The following is a 14,251-nucleotide window of genomic DNA, read 5'->3' as shown; positions in this document are numbered from 1 at the left end:
CGCCACAGTTAGACGCACACCATTGTTCCAGGGAGGATGGGGAGGGTGGCTGGGATTTCTCCTTGGTGACTGTGCCGTGTGACTGACACTTTCTGTTTGTAAGATGTCTACAGCCGTGGGGGGGTGCTTGGCGGTGAGTCACCTCCAAGCTAGAACGCCATGCTTCCCCCTTGCTGGGAGGCACTGGCAGGCCTGCGGTTTCCCAGGCTGTGTGGGTCCTGGGCTCGGGCAGTGCAGTGCCCAGGAGGGCAAGAGCCTGGCAGCATTGCGGCTTCCTGGCTGTGTGACCTGGGGCAAGATATGTGAGCATTCTGTGCTCCAGTTTCCCCATCTGTACATCTGATCAATGATAGCATTTACTCAAGAGTGTTGTCAGGATTAAACAGGGGGCCATGTGTCAGGCTCCTGTCGGCCAGAAGGATGCTGACCGTTGCTGATGTCATTCCAGTGCAGCCGTGCGCTGATAGGAGCCGGAGTGCTTTCATGAGTAAGACAGCTGACACACATGTGCTGATACGTGGCATGCCCACTATACTTAAAGGACAGACACTGTTCCTAGCTTTTCTAAGTTAATGGGATCACTAGATGATGGGATCATTCGTGTTAACTTAGGGGAGTACTTTTTTTTATCATCGTTTTACTGATGAGGATACTGAGGCAAAGAGTTAAGTAACTTACACAAGGTTGCACAGCTGGTGGGCAGGCGGATGTGGGATTTGAACCCAGGCAGCTGGCTCTAGGGCCCTTGTTCTCAACCTGGGAGCACTCCAAGCCCTTTCAGGTTCAGATGGGCTCATTTAACACTCACAGCAAACCCTCTGAGGTTGTTATTAGTCTCCCCTCTTATAGATGAGGAAATGGAGGCACTAGAAAGGGGGAAGAATGGAATGGAGTTCACGTCCTCCTCCGCTGGGTGATTCCAGACAAGGGTGCTGACCTCGCTGAGCCTCAGGGTCGCTTCAGGGTGACGGGCAGACCTGGCGTGAGCAGACCTTCTCTGGAGGGCAGCCTTGTAATTGTTAGTGAGAGGCCCTTACTCACCGACTCCACTTTATTCCCTGTCTTGGGCTGGTGGTGGTGGCTGGGATGGGGCCGAGGGCTCTGGGGAAGGTGTAGCTTCTTGGGGGGAGGAGATCTTTGTTAGAGATGTCTCACCACCAGCTTGGACCCTCTGAGGCCCCTGGGCATGGCCAGGTGTGTGTGGCCTGTGCCATCTCTTGGCCTTGTCCAGCCCTCAAATCAGTGCCCCTGTGCTGTCGACAGGCATCTTTCTGGCTTGAATGTTGGGCTTGCTGAGCTGTAAGGATGCGGGCTCCTGGTACCCACCAGCACTGGCACCCCTCAGTCCATAGTAGCCCTCATGGACTTGGCTGTCCTTCTATGCTTGGGTCTACTTACACCTCACAACAACTCTGTCAAGTATAAAAGCTAATTATTCTCCCTGTTTTTCATTTTCTAAGACATAGGTTCCTAGAGGCCAAACCATTTCCTCAGGGGCCCCCGCTTGCCAGTGCCAGAGCTGGAACACAGATGCAGCCCTGCCAGGCGTGAGCTCTCTGGTGAGGCTGCCTGCCTTTCTGCAGTTCTGTGGCCTCCCCTTGAACCCCATCTCCATGTCGGCCTTTATACATATTAGCCTGGTCCAGATGCGTTAGGGACCTGGGCAGCCTCCAGTAGGTTCACGGTCTTGCAAAGACCTGGATGCAGGTAAAAAGATAAGTTTCTTCAGGGGCTGCATGGACCAGGGAGAGCATCTTTGCCTGGGTGACAAGGGGTGGTTGCCATGGCCGTAGCTATGGCAATGCTGATGCAAGCACCCAACTCCATTCCCACTGGAGCTGGCTGGTGAGCTGGAAGACGAGGTGGCCGAGAGGATGGGCTGGGGGCTTGCTCCACCCTATGCTTCAGACAAGCCATGTGTGATTGAAGTATCTGATCATTCTACCCCCAGTTTGTAGCTCTTATGGGTTAGGTGGGCAGAGAAATCTTCAGACAATTCAGCGGGACTCAGTAGCTAAGAGCAGGCATCCTGGACTCGGGCTGTCTGGCCTTGACCTTCAGAAGCCATGAGGGCTTTCCAAGTATTTCCCCTTTCTCCTCTGTTATGGTCCTTATTTCTCAGGTGCCTTGTGACAATCGAATGAATCCACGTAAAAAAGCATGGCACTAATATATTATTATTATTAAAATAGCAATAATATTAGCCTCTTTTACTTAGAATTTCTCTTATACTCTGAGTAATTCTTACTCATAATTACCCTATCTTACCCAGAATTTTGGGGGTGGCTAGCTGTCATCATCATGAAATAACCGCCGTTTGAATGGTGCCCTTGGCATTAGCTTTCATTCTTCCTGCACGCTATAACACATCTGACGTGGACCCGCCCCCACCGCATGTCACTGCCAGTTGGGGAATAAACGTGTTTTTATGTGTGGCCCCGGTCACTGCCAAAAGCAGCATTTATGGAACTTCTAATTACCTTGGAGTCTGTGGTAGGTCCTTTATCAGAGAGACAATAAATTGCTTTAAGCACTGGTGGCTAATTTAAGAAGTTTTGGTGCTCTTAACTGAGCTAGAATCAACAGAACATCTTTTAGAGATGCCCATTTCTGAGGACTCATTTTTAGGGTTGCGATTTTCATTTTGGGGGTGTTGGGCCACCTCCATGCTGATTTGATTATTAGCTTCTGATCAATAATTATTGAAAAAAGTGTGAAGACTTTCTTTTGTCCCTTTCTGGGCAAAAAAAAACCCTCATAGAATGCCTGCGAGGGAGGAACTAGGAAAGTGTGGTACCTGTAAATATAATCCTTGAGTTAGAGCTTCCTGGGATTTGAAAAACATGAATTTATCTTCTTCCTTTTTGTTTCTGATTTGCATATAGTTTGACTTTTCTTTTTAAGAGAAAAATTAGATAGTTTAGGTTGATTTTTTTAAAAATGCCTTTTGAGTGTTATTTATTTGATTCAAATCTCTTTAAAACGTTAAAATTCAGGCATTAACATTTTTTTTAACTACAATTATCCTTTCTTTGAAGTATAACATGTTACATAGTAAAGTGTACTGATTAATCTGCATGGGTTTTTATTTGCAGATGTAGAAAAACCTTTCTACAACCTAAGACTAATCTTTGATCTTTATTATTTTTATTAGTTTAAAAAACCAATTGCACTTCATGTTAAGAGGCACCAAGCTAGTAATATTGGCTCTGGGCCTCATACAGAGTAAGCATTTGGTTTCCATCTCCTTCCTTCTGTGATGGTTTTAATGTTTATTTCTCTGGGTTTTCTGGAGCCAAACTACCTGAGTTTGAATGTTGACTCTGTCACCTATGAGCTGTGTGATTTTTAACAGGTCACTTAACCTCTCTGGGCTTTGGTAAAGTGGGAATACTAAAAGTACCTATTTATTTGAGAATTAAGTGAGCAAATATTTATTAAGCACTTAAAACAGTGTCTGGCCATGGTATTTGTTGTTTTAAAAAAATAAATGCTTAAAAACATGATTTCGCTGACAGAGAGACGGAGGCTTCTCCAGGTCCGTAAGTTAAAGGTCAGCAGTGCTTATCATTGTGGATGACCATGACCTGAATCCACATACGTGCAGTCGAGGGGCCAGGGGCTGTCCTCTGTCGAGAGCTACGGTTGCTCACTTCAGACGAGGGGAAGCCGCCCAGCACTGGCTCACGGGAAGGTAGGGCACGCACAAGGGCTCCTGGTTAGGAAAACACATGCTCGGGGAAAACAGGCTCTCCCCAGGCAAAAATTTTGAAAAAACAACAGTCTGCTGCTCCTTGATTAAAGAGTAGAAAACTAATTATCCTTTCCGGAGGGACGTGAGGCTGAGCTCTGCGGGGCTGTGACCTAGAGGGGCAGGATGTAGATTTCCTTAGGATGTAATGAAGCCTTTCCCATTGAAAATGTGCCATCATTCAGATGGCTGCAGGCGGGGACAGGGAGAATGGGTCCCTTGCTTTTCAGAGCGAACCCTGAACACTTCAGAAACATCATTTGCAGGCCAGCACTTTGAGAACACGAAAAAAATAACTTTCTTAAATTGGATTTCCAAAAGACCTGTAACAAAACATCCCTTCAAAGATATTCTGTAATTTATGCTGAGTAGACCAGTTTACAGTTAGCTTGATTGTTGAAATTTGGTGCTGCCAGGAGAAGCCGTCCAGCCCACCAATGATGCAGACCAGAATGCCAACGGGGAGTAACTGGGGGGCATGTTATTTGGGCTGAATAAATGCCAGGTAGTATTAATTCTAGTTTCTCTAGTCAAGGGACGGGCATGAAACATTCTGCCTTGGGATGAATTGCGTATGTGTTTGCTCAAACACAACTGGCCCTTGAACAACACAGGTTTGCACTGCACGGATCCACTTTACACATGGATTTTTTTCAATAAGTATATTGAAAAAGTTTTGAAGATTTGAAACAGCTTGAAAAAACTCTTTTGTCTAGCTTTATTGTAAGAATACAGCATGTAATATATATAACACTCAAAAATATGTGTTAATTCATGTTATCAGTAAGGCCTCTGATCAACAGTAGGCTATTAGGTAAGTCTGGGGTGAGTCAAAACTTACACATAGGTTTCTGGCTGTGCGAGGGGTCGGCCCCCCTTACCCCTGTGGTGTTCAAGGGTCGGCTGTATTTATGGAGCATCTACCATGTGTCGGGGGTCCAGATGGTCGGAATAAAGCATTGAAAAGACAGATGAAGTGCCTGCCCTCAGGGAGTCACATTTTAATGACTTTAGTGGACTGGCTAAGATCTAAGATTCCTGTCGACTTACATTTTCTCTGAACAGTGTATCTAGGTGACCTTTAGTCAGACCCCTCTTGCAAGTCACCAGGGACCTCTGCTTTGCAAATACAGGTGGGCATTTCTCCATCCCCTATCTGGTGGCATAGTTGAGCGCTCTCTCTTTGAAAGGCGTCCCTGGCCTCTGGAATTCCCCCCTTTTCTGGGTTCTCCTTGTCTTGGGCAACTTACAGAACTTCCCCAAGCCTCAGTTTCTAATTTGAAACCAAATCCAAATTACAAACCAGTGAATCCAAGTCACATCATCAAATTGCAGCTACTTCCTCATCCCCTGCTCCTCTCTGTTTTTCTCCATGAACTTTTTCACTTCCTAATGTAAGTGCTGAGAGAATAGGAACCATTTTATCCCTTATGCCCACAGCCATGCCTGGCACATAGGCACCCAGCAGACAGTTAGAGCTGACCCTTATGAAGCACTCGGTGAGCCGGGTAGTACACAAAATACTGGGCAGGAATTACTTACTTACTCCTCCTAGCCACCCTGCAAAGTCCAAATCTTGGCACACTCATTTCAAGTTGGAAACTGAGGCTTGGGGGTATTCCATAATTTGCCCAATTTGATGGGCATGGGCGTGAGCCAGAGTCTTGTAGACGGGAGGGCCTGTGTTCTGACCACCTTGTGTGACCGCTCATTCTCTTCAGCAGCCTTGCTTTGTTCTGGAAGGTTTAAGGTGGCTGCCCAGCACATGGAAGTGTGCGTGGCCCATCATGGACTCGAAGTACGGAGGTGGCAGGGCCCACAGTGTATTTGTCATGGCGGGAGGTTCTCTCGCAGAGTGTTGGGGGTTTTAATTTTCTGGGGGCAGATTGGGCATTTTGCAGGTCCGTTATCCCAGATGAGGAGACAGCGAGGGAACCACAGTGTTCATAAGGTGGAAATCACATGTCACGCAGCCTTGCACGCCCCAGGAAGGTGCTGTGTTGGCGGCTGCCCTGGCCTTTCAAGCAGTGTTCCGTCTGGTGCTGGTCACTGGCACAGCTCTGGGCCAAGGAGCTGCCTTAAGTTCAAGGGCCTTTTGCTCGCAAAGTACCTGTCTAGGACCCAGCCCCGCTGGGAGAGGCCTGGGGAAAGGGCGAAGGCTGAGCTGGGTGCACACCCACAGCCCGTGTCAGGTTCGCCCCAAGGTCCAGGCCTGTGCCACTGAGATTTGGAACTCGTTCTGTCTCTTAAGTGCACTGGTTGTATTCGGTGTCTTCCAAAATGTATAGAAGGCGATACTGTGGACCACAACTCACTGAGACCAGGTGCCGTGTACTCATCCTCCCACTATTTATTTGGGTTCAAGGTGCAGGGGATGCGGAGACAGCAGTGACTCCAAATCATAGTCCTGGCCTTCCAGAGCGCACCACCCAGAAGGGGACTAGCTCTTAAAGTGCCCCTTCTGTGTGCCAGGCACTAAGAGCTTTATGTATATTAACTCCTTTAATGCTCACAACAACCCTAAAGGGAATCCTGTTATTACCTCCATTTTACAGATGGGCGAAGTAGGGAACAGAGAGGTTAAGTCACTTGTCCAATGTCACACAGCTAGTGAATGGCAGAGCTGGCTTCAGCCTCTGTGCTCTTAACCAGTCTTAACCAGTGGAGCTTTATAGCATCACCGGAGAATCTTTGAAATTCACCACTGACAGTTCTGAAAGCCTGCACCCTTGAAAAGTTGTTCTAAAGATAAAAGCTCTGTAGGAAGTTCAACAGCAAAAGAGAAACAGAACAGAATGGCTCGTGACATGGAGCAGAAGATGGAACGGTGTCATGGCAGAATCTCTGAACGCAGACTTGGCTCTAGGGGTGGAGAATGAGAGACAGCCCAGGAAGTCAGAGAGTGTGGGAACTCTTAGCATTGCCGACTGATTCACATAAATATGGGTCTCAGAAGCAGGGACTTGTAGGGCTGATTTCTCACAAGTGCTGATAAAACTTCACTTCTAAGCCATTTTTGTCAATTCCCAGGCTGGATAGAGTGCTTGCTCTCCCGGTTTTTATTTACATAGTCCCCTCTTCTGGAATAGTCAGGAGCATCTTCTTTGCTTTATTATTTCATGAGGATGTTTTTCATCATATATATGTGTATCTTTTCATTTTGCCTGAAACTGTCTTTATTTACCCTCACATAAAACACACATAGCATTTACTGTATTAACCATGTAAATGTATTGTAATTTGGTGGCATTAAGCACATTCAGATCCATCGCTATGTAATTCCAGAACATTTTTATCACCCCAAAAGTAAACTGCTGTACCCATTGAGCAGTCACGCCCCAGCTGCTCCATCCCCCCAGCCCCTGGCCATCACTGGTCTGCTTTCTGTCTCTATGGACCTGCCTATTTTGAGAATTTCATATAAATAGAATCATAGAATATGTGGCCTTTTGTGTTTGGTTTCTTTCACTTCGCATAATATTTTCAAGATTGTTCCATCTCGTAGCATGTATCAGTACTTGATTCTTTTTTATGGTTAAATAATATTCCATTGTATGCATATGTCACATTTTGTTTATCCAGTTTCATCAACCAGTTGATGTAACTGAATATATGCCTTTTAAATATGGTTATTAAAAGCACCAGGTATGCACTAGAGTTTGCTACATGCTATATCCTGAATATATAAAGAACCTTTCTGTATCAATAACAAAGGGACTTCCCTATATATAAATGAGTAAATGACCTAAACCAACATTTCACAAAAGGGAAACTACAAATATAATTGTTTCGTGGGTTTAAAAAAATAATCCAAAATCTTCTTTTTAGTTAATTCTGGAATTAGTTCAATCAGAGTAGGCGTATGTTACTTAGGAACAGATCATAGACATTTGGGATAATCTCCATTTGGGGAAGCATTTCATTTCTTGCTCCAATGAAGTAGGGATATGACCTGAAGATAATGTTCCTTTACTAAATCATTTTAGAGAGTGTCTCACATTTCAAAAGGGTTTCAATTTGTACATTTTGGATGGTTACTGACTGCTGGGACAGAGCAGTGGATTTTCAAAGTCTGAGGCTCTTTGAAACCGTGTGCACTATTTTTCCATAACTCTGCTGTCCAGTACACACAAGCCACATGTCACTCTGAGCACTTGAAACATGGCTGATGCCAATTAAGATTTGCCATAAGAGTAAAATACTCACTGGATTTTAAAGACTTAGTACCAAAAAATGTAAAATATCTCTAATGTATTTTTCTGGTGATTACATGTTGAACTGATAATAATATCTGCATATATTGGGTTAATAAGCTATATGATCAAAATTAAACTTACCTGTTTCTTTTTACTGCTGTAATGTGACTAATACAAAATTTAAAATGACATATGTGGCCCACGTGGTATTTCTACTGGACAGTGTTGTTCTAAAAAAAAGTGGCGGAGAATGGGAGAAAGAAGTCCGAGTGGACACTTACGACTTCCATGCCTTCCGAATCATGACAGTGCCAAGTGGGAGAGGGAGCAGCAGGTCTGGGTGCCTCCAGAGGCCTCCACTGGTCTGTGCCTCCCCTCCGGACCCCCTCAGCTATCTTCCTCTCTCCAGCCAGAGGGATCTTTCTAAAGGCAAGTCTTGTGATGTCACTCTCTTTTTTGGTCTTGTCCTTTGGAAGCTCCAGGAGAGCAGGAACTGGACCCGTCATGTTCACTGCTGTGTCTCTAATGTCTGACACTGTGTCTTGCATATAGTAGGTGCTCAGTAAGTATTGGTGAATAAATTAATGTGTGAGCCCCCACAGTAGAGTACAGACCCATTCTCCAAGAGGCGCAGGCTCTCTTTCCACTATATTCTCAACGGGACTTTTGCAAGGAGGATCCAGTGAGTGCCAGGTGATTGTACCAGCGGACCATTCCTGACCTTCTATGGTTCTGTTTTCCCATAATTTACCAGGAAATAAAGAGTTGGTGTAACAGCCATGGCAGGAGTAGAATAAAGCTGAGTATGGCTCTATGATCTGTGGAAACATATTACTGGGTGGCGCCTTTGTGCTTTTGTTTAAGAGACAAGCCAAGGTGACGAGCTTTCCATTCTACAAACTACCTCTTTGCATCTCTGCAAAGAACTGGGTCTTTACCCAGCTAAACACCTGCCAGTCCACCCTGCCTTATGTACAAAAACAGCTGAAAAGACATATAAGTGAAAGAAACCATCACTGTTGTAAGTGGTGTGAGCAGAATAAAAATACCCGGCACAGGTGATACCACATACACCACTAATTTGTTTTCAGAGTAGCTATTTGGTTTTCCTAGTAATGCTAGTTGTCTTCGTGGATAGAGAGAGGTAACATAAAGGAAAAGAAATAAAAGGAAAATTTTGTCAGCAAGATGCTCTGGGTCAAGACAGTAAAACGTTTAAGACATAAACAACATGCTGGCGAAGGTGGTGGTCTTGGGGAAAAGGGTGGGGGCGGGAAATCAGAGTGGGAAGGGCGGGGTCTCTGCACAGTCCCGTGGTGGGGACCTGGCCTCCGCAGGCTCCCCAGCGGGTGTGCTTCAGGCTGCTAGCGTCCCTCCTGGGCTTCTCAGTGGAGGGGGTTTTATTCCCTGTGGTTGTCCTTTACAGCCACCCCGGGGGTAGGTTTGGCTGGGGAGAAGGAACAGGCTGTCGGGAGATTCTTAGGACTGCAAGACAGGTTGTTCAAAGGGCCTCCGGCTGGTGGGAATGAAGGGGAAGCTGGGCTGGTGGTGGAAGGCAGGGGTGGGGGGACCCAGCAGGCAGAGACAGCCTTTCTCAGGAGTTTCCCTGGCTGAGGGTTTATCCAAAGTGGCCCAAGATGCTCTGAATGGACAGACGGGCTCCGTTTTTTTCTTGCCTAGGAGGACTCCTAATGTAGGGCTCTGCTAAACTGGTGCCCTCCCACAAGGGGCCCACACCTTCCAAAAAGCAGGCCAGCCCTGTTAGGTGGGGCTTTGCTCTATTTGAGAGGGGCTACATCCCCTGGATCTAGAGTCAGGCTCTTCTGGGTATTAAATCCCAACTTGGCCACCTACCAACTGTGTGACTTCCGGCATGTGTTTTAACCTCTCTGAGCCTCAGTTTATCTTGCCTGTAAAATAGGGTAATGATACCATCCCCATTATAATATATAATGTGAAAACATACTAGGAAATAAAAATATACATATGATACATATATAACAGGATGTAATACCATTATAATGCATTATGTATAAAGTATTACATAATACCATTACAACAGTTACCTATGTATCATGAGACTTAGATTATGTAGGTGCAGTGCTTAGCACAGTTCCTGGCACAGACCATGCAACTTAGTCACTGTTAATTATTGTGATCATCATTTTCTGTGGCCTGCAACACATAAAACGGGGGCATGTTCACTCCAGATGTTGTGGTTTATTGCTTTGGAAGCCGTGGAGCTCATGAGATAATAAGGAAAGCAAAGCTCATTTATAACCCAGGAGGGGAGCCGTATCCAGGGAGAAGTGTTGTCGAATTCTAACTTGTATTTTTTTTTCAAAGGAAGAAATGTCTTTCAGAAGGTCTTAGACCAACATGTCACTTAACAGAGAAGAGTATTGAATCTAAATAACCACTCAAGTGTTCGCTGTTTGTCTTGAGATGTTATTAGCCTGGGTTTTTATTGTGCGTGTGGGTGAGGGGGAGGATGAAACAAGGGTCCAGATATAAAGACACACCTGGCGTGGGTGGCCTTCCCCTGTGGTGAGCCGTCCCAGCCTCTGAGTCAGCCCTGTGCGCCGGCTCTCGGAGCCGGGATCTGGGGGAGGGGAAGGTGTGGACATCTGTTGAGAATTCAGCACGGATAGAACTGGAGTTAGAGCCCGCAGCCCATCTTTCCTCTATGGACTGGCTGTTGTTTCTCCTCTTTCGCACGTAGGAGTGTGGAAGCTCCAGGGAGTAAGCCTCGTGCTCGGAGTCTGTACACAGCTAAAAAAACACTATGGGATCTGACCTCAGACAACTCAGATCAAAAGCCTGGTGTCAGGCTTGTGTGATGATGATCAAGTCCCTTAATATACTTAGGTCTCTGTTTTCTTATCTGTGAAATGGTCACAATAATGAACCCTCACTTGCAGTGTGAGAGTCAGTGAGATTAATTATATGAAGTATTAGCATATGCTGGTTTTTCTTAGTTTGTCAGCTGTCCTTTTTTTATTATTACGGTATCATTGATACACAATCTTATGAAGGTTTCATGCGAGCAACATTATGGTTACTACATTCACCCATATTATCAAGTCCCTCCCCACAGCCCATTGCAGTCACTGTCCGTCAGCATAGTAAGATGCCATCGAGTCACTGCTTGTCTTCTCTGTGCTACACTGTCTTCCCTGTGACCCCCCCACACCATGTGTGCCAATCATAGTGCCCCTGAATCCCCTTCTCCCTCCCTTCCCACCCGTCCTCCCCCACCCCTCCCCTTTGGTAACCCCTAGGCCCTTCTTGGAGTCTGTGATTCTGCTGCTGTTTTGTTCCTTCAGTTTTGCTTCGTTGTTATGCTCCACACATGAGGGAAATCATTTGGTACTTGTCTTTCTCCTCCTGGTATATTTCACTGAGCATAATACCCTCTAGTTCCATCCGTGTTGCTGCAAATGGTGGGATTCGTTTTCTTTTTATGGCTGAATAATATTCCATTTTGTATATATACCACCTCTTCTTTATCCATTCATCTACTGATGGACGCTTACATTGCTTCCATAACTAGGCTATTGTAAATAATGCTGCGATAAACATAGGGGTGCATGTGTCTTTTTTGAATCTGGGATCTTGTTTTCTTCAGGTAAATTTCTAGGAGTGGAGTTCCTGAGTCAAATGGTATTTCTATTTTTAGTTTTTTGAGGAACCTCCATACTGCTTTCCACAATGGTTGAACTAGTTTACATTCCCACCAGCAGTGTAGGAGGGTTCGTTCCCCTTTCTCTGCAACCTCGCCAACATTTGTTGTTCCTTGTCTTTTGGATGTTGACCATCCTAACTGGTGTGAGGTGACATCTCATTGTGGTTTTAATTTGCATTTCCCTGATAATTAGCAATGTGGAGCATCTTTTCATATGCCTGTTGGCCATCTGAATTTCTTCTTTGGAGAAGTGTCTTTTCAGATCCTCCCATTTTTTAATCAGTTTATTTGCTTTTTGGGTGTTGAAGCATTTGACTTCTTTATGTATTTTGGATGTTAACCCCTTTTTGGATATGTTGTTTACAAATATATTCTCCATACTGTAGGATGCCTTTTTGTTCTACTGATGGTGTTCTTTGCTGTACAGAAGCTTTTTAGTTTGATGTAGTCCCATTTGTTCATTTTTGCTTTTGTTTCCCTTGTCTGAGGAGATGGGTTCTGGCAAAAGTTGCTCATGTTTATATTCAAGAGATGTTTGCCTGTGTTTTCTTCTAAGGGTTTTATGGTTTCATGACTTACGTTCAGGTCTTTGATCCATTTTGAGTTTACTTTTGTGTATGGAGTTAGACAATCCAGGTTCACCATCTTACATGTAGCTGTCCAGTTTTGCCAGCACCAGTTGTTGAAGAGGCTGTCATTTCCCCATTGTAAATCCATGGCTCCTTTATCATATATTAATTGGCTATATATGTGTGGGTTTCTATCTGAATTCTCTAGTCTGTTCCATTGATCTATGGATCTGTTCTTGTGCCAGTACCAAATTGTCTTGATTACTGTGCCTTTGTAGTAGAGCTTGAAGTTGGGGAGTGAGATCCCCCCAGTTTTATTCTTCCTTCTCAGGATTGCATTAGCTATTGGCGTCTTTTGTGGTTCCACATGAATTTTAAAACTATTTGTTCTAGCTGGTTGAAGAATGCTATTGGTATTTTGATAGGGATTGCATTAAATCTGTAGATTGCTTTAGGCAGGATGGCCATTTTGACATTATTAATTCTTCCTATTCATGAGCACAGGATGTATTTCCATTTATTGGTGTCTTCTTTAATTTCTCTCACGAGTGTCTTGCAGTTTTCAGGGTATAGGTCTTTCACCTCCTTGGTTAGGTTTATTCCTACGTATTTTATTCTTTTTTGATGCAATTGTAAATGGAATTGTTTTCCTGATTTCTCTTTCTGCTAGTTCATCATTAGTATATAGGAATGCAACAGCTTCTGTTTAATTTTGTATCCTGCAACTTTGCTGAATTCAGTTACTAGTTCTAGTACTTTTGGGGTAGATTCTTTAGGGTTTTTTATGTACAATATCATGTCATCTGCAAACAGTGACAGTTTAACTTCTTCCTTACCAATCTGGATGTCTTTTATTTCTTTGTGTTGTCTGATTGCCATGGCTAGGACCTCCAGTACTGTGTTGAATAAAAAGTGACGGTGGGTGTCCTTGTCTTGTTCCTGATCTTAGAGGGAAAGCTTTCAGCTTCTCACTGTTAAGTATGATGTTGGCTGTGGGTTTGTCATATATGGCCTTTATTATGTTGAGGTACTTGCCCTCTATACCCATTTTGTTCAGAGTTTTTATCATGAATGGGTGTTGAATTTTGTCAAATGCTTTTTCATCATCTATTGAGATGATCATGTGATTTTTGTCCTTGTTTTTGTTGATGTGGTGGATGATGTTGATGGATTTTTGAATATTGTACCTTCCTTGCATCCCTGGGATGAATCCCACTTGATCATGATGGATGATCTTTTTGTTGTGTTTTTTAATTCAGTTTGCTACCATTTTGTTGAGTATTTTTGCATCTATGTTCATCAGGGATATTGGTATATAATTTTCCTTTTTTGTGGTGTCTTTGCCTGATTTTGTTATTAGAGTGATGCTGGCCTCATAGAATGAATTTGGAAGTATCCCCTCTTCTTCTACTTTTTGGAAAACTTTAAGGAGGATGGGTATTAGGTCTTCTCTAAATGTTTGATAAAATTCAGCGGTGAAGCCGTCTGGTCCAGGGATTTTGTTCTTAGGTAGATTTTGATTACCAGTTCAATTTCATTGCTGGTAATCAGTCTGTTCAGATTTTCTGTTTCTTCCTGGGTCAGTCTTGGAAGGTTGTATTTTTCTGGAGAGTTGTCCATTTCTTCCAGGTTATCCCTGGATTATTATCCCTAATAATTCTTTGTATTTCTGTGGTGTCCACAGTGATTTTTCCTTTCTCATTTCTGATTGTGTTTTTGTGTGTACACTCTCTTTTTTTCTTGATAAGTCTGGATAGGGGTTTATCTATTTTGTTTATTTTCTCGAGGAACCAGGTTTCATTGATTCTATTGTTTTAGTCTTCTCAATTTTTTGCTGCTCTGATCTTTATTATGTCCTAGCCTATGCTGTTTTAAGTATTCAATACCCATTAGCTGCTGCTGCTGTTATTATACCTAGCTTTCATCTTGTTTGTCTCTTTTGTACGGTACAATCAAGACTTTTGCACAGGCCTGACATTGTGCAAAGCCTACACAATGGTCCCTGAAGGTGATCTGCCTCTCATTGCTGCACATTATGCCCGAGAGGTCA

The 14,251-nt window shown here is 44.2% G+C and overlaps 1 protein-coding gene across 3 annotated transcripts in view; it reads left to right on the top strand.

The window, feature by feature from the left end:
- Window positions 1-14,251, top strand: part of ARHGEF3 (Rho guanine nucleotide exchange factor 3) — a 245,248-nt gene that overhangs the window by 59,589 nt on the left and 171,408 nt on the right. The window lies entirely within an intron of this gene.

Source organism: Manis javanica, chromosome 3, assembly GCF_040802235.1.
Source record: "Manis javanica isolate MJ-LG chromosome 3, MJ_LKY, whole genome shotgun sequence".
NCBI lineage: Eukaryota > Metazoa > Chordata > Mammalia > Pholidota > Manidae > Manis > Manis javanica.
Note: the sequence above shows the minus strand (reverse complement) of the source record. Positions and strands in the feature narration are given on the sequence as shown.